At 39.7% G+C, this 9,584-nt stretch overlaps 1 long non-coding RNA gene across 1 annotated transcript in view; it reads left to right on the top strand.

Moving 5' to 3' along the window:
• The window catches only part of LOC116665853, a 35,705-nt gene that overhangs the window by 1,049 nt on the left and 25,072 nt on the right, over positions 1 to 9,584 (top strand). The gene's annotated exons all lie outside the window — the stretch shown is intronic.

The following is a 9,584-nucleotide window of genomic DNA, read 5'->3' as shown; positions in this document are numbered from 1 at the left end:
CAAGTCTCCTAGGTCTTCCATCAACTTTAGATTCTTTTTTTTTTTTTTTTCAAATGCAGGTACTGGAGATTGAACCCAGGACCTTGCACATGCTAAGCACGCCCTCTACCGCTGAGCTATACCCTCCCCTCTCATCAACTTTCGATTCTTGCCTCTAAATATCTTGGTGAATAACTGATCTAACCCAATCTCCCACCTTGTTCTGTCACCTTGTGCCCTTCCACTGAGCCCTTTCCAAAGTTCTGTCACCAATTTAAAATTCTTTATTTCCAATCTTTGCTTCTTGCTCTATCTCAGACTGCCGCTCTCAAAAGGCAGTTGCGCTCTTTGCTCTACACAATATCCACGCCCTGGCTTCCAGTACCCAATGTACTGAGGTGTTTGGAATAAAGCGTAGATCCTCTTGTTCTTCACTGACACTTCCAGTGTTTTTTTCCTCTCCCTCCTCTCAAAGATCCCGTTCTTTTCAAGCACATGCTATCAGTTCAGATGGCCAGTGCCCTTCATTCTTGCAGTCAACTCTCAATCTTCCTCCACTTCCCTCGATCATGAAGATTGAAGCACATGGATCACTGCCTTCCTTTCCACCCTCAGTCCTCTCAGCATCCTTGGAGATGCTGACCCTCACATAGATAATTCACAGGGGCCATGCTGGCCTCTCACTTAAGTTCCCACTTTCAAGACCTTGTCCTCCACTTGCCTTCCGTCTTCCATTCCACACTCATACTCTTGACTTTGTCAATACAGCATTTATACCACCTCCAAAATTTTAATTGCATGCAACCCAACTCTAATAACCTCTATCTTTCCAGCTCACTTTTAAAGTACCCTCACCTGTTTTTTCCCACTGGGATGACCATTGGCTCCTCTACTTTTTCACCATTTAGCAATCTCATGACCTCTTTTCTCTCTTTACTCAGCTCAGAGTACCCGTGGAGCATGATGGTAAATAATCCCTTGCACACACCTCACCATTTACTCTTTCTGTCAGACTGGCCAAGCAAGCCTTCAACTTTGGTTAAACCCACTCTTGGTCTACTCTATGCCTGCATCTGAGCAGCTAACCAAGGCTGAAGAAAAACGCAATATGGTACCAACCGGTTAGCTTGACATTTACAAGCACACATCTCAAATGGGTCATCAGCAGAGCCTGGCAATTCTACTGCATTCTCCTAGTTCACTTGCTCTCCCAGTACCCAAAGACTAGTCATGCCTCCTCTTCTGTCTCAACCCATTTCCTCTGGTTATTCTCAGCTGATTACTTTTGACTCTTACTTCACTGAGAAACTGGAAACAATCAGAAGAGTACCACTCCATCTTTCATTAGCAAATTCAGCAAATCATCTGCCTTTATACCCCATGCTCTACCTTCCCACTGTTCCTATCCAGAGGAACAGTCCCTGCATGGGTTTAATAAGTCCGATGTCACCACTTTTGCACTGAATGTGTTGCCTCTGCTCTGCATGAGGACTGTGGTTCTAACTGGTCCTCTCTCTTCCTCCTGATTATTTACCCTTTGACTAGGTCTTTCTTATCGTTGTACATCCCATCTTTAAAAACTCCCTCTTGACTCTATATGTCTTATCAAATGTGCCAGCAAATCTATGCTCCCCTCCATAGCTATAGCCATTAAAATTACTGTCTGTTCTCAGTGTTTCCACATCCTTACTTCTCACTCTGTCTTTAACTGATCCATTTAGGCTTTTGTCCCCAGAATTCCATTGAAATTCCTTTTGTCAAGATCATCAGTGAATTCCTTTTTGCCAAATCCAACGGTTGGTCCTTCAGCTTACTAGAACTCTCAGGAGCACATGGCAAGTCTTCTCACTCCCTCTTTCTTGAAATACTTTTCTCATTTGGCTCACAGAACCTGACAATCCCATGGTTCTCCTCCAAATCACAGGCCACTCCTCACAGCTGTTACTGCTCTCTCTGATCTCTAAATTTTGGAGTGCTCCAGGCTGTTCCCACACACTTCTCATTTCACTAAGAAAATAGATGAAACTGAAGAAGAACATTAGTCTCTTAGGCCAAAATACACAAACATTCACACAGAATTATAGATACATAATGGATTATTTTGATAAAATTAAGACCAAAACCAGTCAACCCAGTAAAGCTTTATTTAGTATATACAACTGGTTAAGCACTGTGCTAAGCATTGGAAATACAGGTGGATGGATCAACTTCATTCCTTTTTCTCTTTTAAGTCGGCAGGTACTAAACAATTTCTGTGTGCCAGGTACTATGCTAAGCACTTTTTGCACATTATCTCATTTAATTCTCACAACTGAGACTGATATTATTATTATTATACTTGTTTTACAGATGAGGAAACTGAGGTTTAGAAAAACTATATAACCAACTGTGGTTTTAGACCGTGTAAGTGGCTGAAATGGACTTTGAATCTAGACTGTGTAGATTGATGTATAATCTGAGCCCATCTTCCGCCATTTTTGACCTGAACAAGTGACAACTTCATGTGGTTAAACCTAACATTAAGTTGTTCCTTTGGAATAAGGTAAACTTGTAGGTTGAGGAAGTACCAGGAATATAATATATAAAGTATAAATTGGGAGAAATGGCAGTAAAACACCATCAGGTGATAGCTTTTCATAGTGAAGAGAATTTGGTTGACTTAGTCAAGTAATTATGCTCAAGTGCAATAAAGTAATTGTCCAAACTGTTGATGGAAATAAAGTACAACACTCGGCTGTGGTTCGCTCTCAAACACTTACATGAACTCCATACTCACATTTTGATATTTTCTAAATGAAGACCGACATTTTTATTCTTGCTTCAAGATTGTGGGGCCCTTCAACTCCTGGGCTGCAGCTTTTTGGCTGGACTATTGATGAAAGATAGAGTGTTGATTAATCCCAAATGTGTGTCAGGTGCCAGATAAACAGTAAGAATCAGAGATTGATTACTATGGATTAAAAAGTTTAGATATCTAGGGTGAAGTCTTGCAAAAACAATGTTTGCTTTTTTATGCAATTCTGCCAAGAAAGCTGATTTAGGAGAGCGAAATTATTTATAAGGCTCCCAAGCACCTAGCTTTAGCCTCTTAAGCTGCATCTACCTCTCTTCTCCCTCAGAAACTCACTGTCCTCATTTCAACAAATGCTCTGAAAATGCATTTAGCCAAGGCCCCCATGACTGGTAAACTGACAAGTCTCTCCTGCAGACTTAACACTTTGTACCTCAACTTAGAGGAGCGGTGCTTTCAGAGTTGCAGGCATCAGAAGGTGTGTAGGAGAGTTACTTCTACGGAAAGTGTAGACCTAGGGAAGTCTTTATGTTGGAGATGAACCCTGTTTATTTAATAATAATACTAATACCACACAAGCATATCTGGTGCTTCATCAATTTTGAAATGCTTTCACATGCAATCTGTACTCACAACGGTTCTACAAAGTTGATCTGGACAGTGAAGCTTCCAGGGATCAAGTGGCCTGCCTTGTGCCTGTGTGGCTAGTTCATGACAATGCTGGAAGTAGGTATCTCTGTTGTATGTCCAGACTCTAGGGCTGTTTCATCACACCTACACATGGACTCTGCTGTGGAAGGGGAGGAAGCAATGTTACTTATGATTTTGTTACTGGTTAACCAATCTCTCATTTGCCAGGTCTTGCCTTTCGTGATTGCCTGGGGTGACTTTCAGACCTTTGTTTCCAAAGCTTGCAGGGTTTTATGAGGGAGGACTATGGAGGCCTGTAGGAAGCGTGCACAGATTCCTATCTAATTAGGTGAGAGGTCCTGAGAAAAGTTGGGGAATAGGCCTGGTGAGGGTTCTCTCAAGAGGAACACGGAGCACTGGTGTCAGTTCTTTCGAGTTGCAGCATTCCAGGTGCTACCTTGCGTTTGTTATTTCATCTAGGGAGTAAACCTAGTAAGGCAGTTCACAGTCTCAAGAGGAAAAGATTCCGTATTTGTATGGGGAAGACAGTGGTGTGATGGTGGTATTGCCCACGATTCTCGAAGAGAAAACCTGGCATCATCTGTCACCCCTTCTCTGGCATTTATTGTTCAGCCTTCATCTTCACGTGCATTTAAACTGTTTGGGAAAAACAAAACCAAACCATGTTCTCACAGTCATTTTAAATAACCAATTTGCATAAGTAATCTGGTTTTTTGAGCATTCAGGATTTTGTAGTTAGATAATTATCATGTACTTGTCTTATCATAATTTACATTTGCATAGCATTTTATCATGTCCATTTTTTTCTACTTGGCAACATGGCAAACTGTCATAGGCTGTTGCGTGCCTCTTTTTTAATCAACCTGGAAAACACTAGAAAAATGAATAAAGCATACATATGAAGGACAACCTAGAAAAAAACTGAGAAATCCCTGAGGAATCTGAAGGATGTCCTGGACCAAGAGATGTGGGAGCAGAGGCAGGGATGAGGTTGGATGAGGGCTGGAGCCTACGGGGAAGGATGGCTGGAGGGGACAGCAGGAGGAGGAATGCTGACAAAGCCCTACCCTGGTACCTCGCTTGTTGTTCGGAAAGAACAAATCTGACTCCACATTAGATCTGTTCCTTTCACTGTAACCCTGTGCTCTGTTTCCTGGGCTTAGTCATGCTGGCTCTGCACCTTTTGTAAAATAATGTTGCCTTTAGCCTGAAATACACAGGAGAGCCTATTCTCAAGGCTCTGACCCTTAAGGATTTAACACTTTTCCATTCAGATAAAGGTAACAAGTGTTTGTTTTGTTGGAGGTTTACAGAGACACCATGATCTGACCCACGTGGACAGATGTAAGAACAAAGAACTCCTACACCAAGAAATTTGCAACAACCAAGTATACCCCCTCCCCCTTTTAGTATAAAAGGAGCGTGAATTCTGACTTGGGGAAGATGGTTCTCCTGGATGTTATTTTGCCATCCTCTCAGTTTTCTGGCTTTCTGAATCAAGTCGCTATTCCTTGCCCCAACACCTCGTCTCCCGATTTAATGGCCTGTTGTGTGGCAAGCAGAAGGAGCTTGGAATTGGTAACAATCATACTCTGACAGTTACTCTAACAAACTTCCATCCTCAAACCCTGAACTGTTGGCCTGGGAATATTTTCTCCAGGAGCTGTTTCTCCCTAGCAGTTTAATCGTGCAGCCCTGGTCAGGAGAGTCTCCTGGTGAAGTGGCGACAAACAGGATGGTCATCAGTGGTTCTGTGATGGCTGGGCTCTTTATGTGGAGCTTGTGCCCACCTCTCACCAGAAATATGCCTTAGAGAACAGAGTCTGGGGCCAGACTTGAGTGCCTCCGTGGCACACAGCAGTAGAGAGTACTATTATCCCCAGGGGACATGAGCTCATGCTCCAAAATAAGGATACACTGAGGTCTATGATAGGAAGATAGTGCACTAAATAGAGTTTTTGAAACAGATAGACCAAGAATTTTAAATAATCATCCAATGTGTCTTTAAGAAGGGAAAGGAAGATTTCGTACTATAGGGGGCTAGTAAGAATCACAGCAAAGAATTACATATATTATTAATTTTATATAATAAAGAATTCGGTAGATGAGAACTATTACAGGATGGAATGTAGCTTAAAAAAATTAGTGCGTAGGAATATTCAGTTGGGGAACACTCAAAAAGGCCAACAGGAAAGAACAAAAGGAGAAACTATTGTGTTTAAAAAGCTAAGAGGCTGGAAGACTAGATGTAAAAGTATCAATACTTGAATAATGGGACTCCCCAAATGAGAAACATTGAAAGAAATCATAAAGATACATTCCCCATTGTTAAGAAAGATAACACATCTCAGTTCCAGGAAAAAAACTCATCAAGAAACAAGCAAGAGAGTTAAGGAGAAAATGAGTCTAGAGCACATATAGGCAAAGAGGAAACTCTAAACACTTCTAGAGAGAAAGATCACCTGAAAAGGAAAAAAGTGGCATTGCCCTTCTCAATAACAGTACTGGACTCAATAAGATGATGAAGTAATATATTTAGAGAGTGAAGGAAATGACACAGCAAATTGTCAATCAAACGTAAGGGGATAATGCTTTCTCAGGTACTTAAAGACCTACCATGAAAACAAAATTGAAGGAAGTACCCAAATGAAAAGAGAAATAAATTCAAAAGGATGTAGCACTAGGTAGAGTAAAAAAGTAGGAGTGATCATACAGTTTGGTAAATGTATTGTTTCCTGTACAAAAGTTCAAACCAAAATAAAGAAAATGAGAAAGTATAACCATAACAATCAATAAAAAAAAATCTAGATCTATCTACATGATGGGGGGAGGGTTGGGGAATAAAAGGCCAAAGGAACAAGAGATCTGTGTTACAGCAAAGATATAGATGTTGATAACGTTACGGAAACAACTGAGTAAATAAACGTTAAGTGTTGGTCTTAAGACAACTACCATAAGAACAAAAATAGAATATGTAATTTAACCAGCAGAATAAAAGTTAATCTATTTGATTGAAAACAGGAAAAGGTTTTTAAAAAATGAAATGAAGTGAAAATATGAAATAAGTTGTCTGATTTCATATTTAACATACTAATTATAACAGATTCCAAAAGGTTAAATTTATCTATTAAAAAACATAAATTTAATAGATAAATTATTACCCTGATTGGAATAAAACATTATTCTGATTGGAATGAAAAATGATTTGACGATTTATCACCTGCCAAAGAGATCTGTTAAACACAATGGCACACGAAAGTTGAAAATGAGTGGTTGGAATAAAACATATTGTACAAATATGAATCAAGAGAAAGTTGAGATAGAAATATTAATATCTGACAAATCAGTTGGGAGAGGATAGCTTATTTAATGGTTGATGTACTTTGTGGAGAAAAATGAAACTGAACTCATACGACAGTTGGAGGTAGTTTGGGTGCCTATCATTGGAGAGAGAATGGGTAAAATGCGGTTGGAAGTATAACCCGGAGGGCTATGAAACAGAAACAGTAGGTTAAATGCACAAATAGCAACCTGGATGCATCTTAAAGGCAAGGCTGAAGTAATGCAAAGTAACATTTATGTAAGCTTAAACTAAATACTCACAAAACAATGATATATATTTTATAAAAACAGATAGAAATAGGAATGGTTACCAAGGAATGGGTAGGGGAAGGGGCTGAGAGTGGAAAAATAAATAATGGTAAAACCACACATTTCGTATCCATAGCTATATGATCTTATATTACAGTGGTATTAACATAAACTTTAGAGTCAGGCAGACCTGGATTTGAATCTTAACTTTTTCGTATCTTACTTGGAGGACCTGAAATAGTCATTTAAAATTTCCTCACTCGCAAGAATTTGACAGTGGTAGAGTGCGTGCCTTGCATGCACAAGGTCATGGGTTCAATCCCCAGTACCTCCATTTAAAATCATCATCATCATCATCATCATCATCATCATCATCTAATTACCTCCCCCCACAAAAGAAAACAAAATGTAATTTAAAATTTCCCAGAATCAGTTTCTTCACTTGTTAGCTGTGGAGGATAATATTTCCTGTATCATTGGATTGTGGGGATAGCTAGCTGAGTGGAGTAACGCATGAAAGGGATTGAGCAGAGTAAGTGTTCAATACATGAATGTTGTGATTATTATCTTCATGTGTTGGGGAGGGGATGAGAAAATGAACCAGTATCTACAGGCTGAAGAGGACCTGTAGACACCACTGGGCTTTATCTGAAGCTCTCTTTCTTTCACTGCCCACTGTTCATTTTTTCCTACCAAAGAAGCTTATTTGATGCATGCTGGCTGGGCCTTGGGAAATCAAGGAGACTCTGCTGTCTGAATGTTAACCTTTCATGAGATGAGAAGAAGAATCATTGGAAGGAACTCGGCAAAGAAGTTTAAAGAAGGAACTTGACAGCCCGTAACTTTGGTGGGTCCATGTCTAGAACATCAGACTGCAATCTTTTATTTATACCTGCAGGTCATTCTTGATTACAACTTGATGAGATAAAGGATTTTTCCTATGCAGTCTGAGTTAGTCTGGCTTTTGGCTGACTTGCAAGCTCAGGGTGAGAGGGCAGCATAAATTTCCTCTTGTGCTCATTGGAAACTTTTTCTCCTTCCTTTTGAAATCAGTTCATATTTGGTTATGGAAAGATAGGATTTAGATGAAAAGGCAGGTACTAAAGCCATTCAACAGAGTAAACAGGCTCAGAAAAATGAAATGCTTTGCTCAAGTGGTGATATCAAGGACTTCAGACTCTTATAAAAACTCTGATGCCTGAAAATTATTGTTAAGTATCTGAAATTCTTAATAAAATCATCTGGACAGCAAATGTGAACTTTTTTTTTTTTCCACAAAGGAAGTTTTCTTGTTTTCTGTCTTCTTAATATGAAGACAAAACTCATTTCTGAAAAATGCTGAAAAGCAAACAGAAAACATACTATGATTCTATCAGAAGCATGGTTAACACCTTCATGTGTATCCTTAGTGGGTAATTTCTGAGCAGATATATTAAAGGTGAAAAAACGTCCCACCAATAGAGAAAACTCTAAGCACCTCCAGCTGGTAGTGGGTGAGTGAATGCACTTCAAATATCCCAAGTCCCCACACTGATTTTCTTTTATTCTAATTTAGAAGTCATTTTTTCCCCCTTCACTTTCTGTTTATACACTACTAAGTTGTTTATGGTGTACTTCCTAAAGAAATATTTGTCCCATATCTGTTGTCCCATTCCTCCCATCGACACGAAGTCACGCGTTCTCCAGAGCCTGACTCACCCCTACTAGACTCTCTCCAGACCATCCATCATAGCTCACACTGGTCTCTCTCCTCGATTTCTAGAATTAACTGTTTTAGGAAGAACCATATTCCTCAGTAGCCCGTAGTTCCCATCGGTCCACTCCAGGCTCCATGCGGCAGCTCTTCGAACAGCACCGTCTTCCTCATGCTTCCTATTGAGCTGCTGACACAATATGGAATGGGAGGGTGATTAGAAATTCTCACTTCTTCCCATGTCAGAAACTTTCATTCATCCTTAACTGTGTCGACAGCTACAAACCTAATGCTGCTATATGTAGAAATCAATATACAAAGGGCTATTTCCTAATGCAAAGTTAAGATCTGCTAAAGTTTTGGGGGGGAGTGGAGGGAGGTAATTAGGTTTATTTATTTACTTATTTTTTTAACAGAGATACTGGGGGTTGAACCCAGGCCTTTGTACATGCTAAGTACACACTCTACCACTGAGCTATACCCTCCCCAAGATCTGCTAAATTTTTGCAGCAATAATTTGTGATGGACGGAATAAAGAGAACAGAGAAAAGAAGGGAGAAAGGAAAGAAGGAAAGGAAAATGGAAAGGAGGGTACAAAATCTTGGATTTGGATCCTCTTGTGAGATTTACTCCACTATGAGGCCTTAGTCAATATATTCAACATCCCAGCCTTTAATCTCATCACCTGTAAAATTGGAATAATAAATTCCGAGATTTTTAAGGCTTGTTGTGAGGATTAAATGAGATAATTTGTAAGAAATTGACACTTGGAATGCATCAATGAATATTAGTAATTGTGACAGTTAATTTCATATGACAACTTGACTGGCCCACAGGATGCCCAGATATTTAGCCAAATGTTATTCCAGGTACTTCTGT

The sequence above is a fragment of the Camelus ferus genome, chromosome 9 (assembly GCF_009834535.1).
Source record: "Camelus ferus isolate YT-003-E chromosome 9, BCGSAC_Cfer_1.0, whole genome shotgun sequence".
NCBI classification, from domain to species: Eukaryota; Metazoa; Chordata; class Mammalia; order Artiodactyla; family Camelidae; genus Camelus; species Camelus ferus.
The sequence above is the reverse complement of the archived record's forward strand: the minus strand, read 5'-3'. Positions and strand labels throughout refer to the sequence as shown.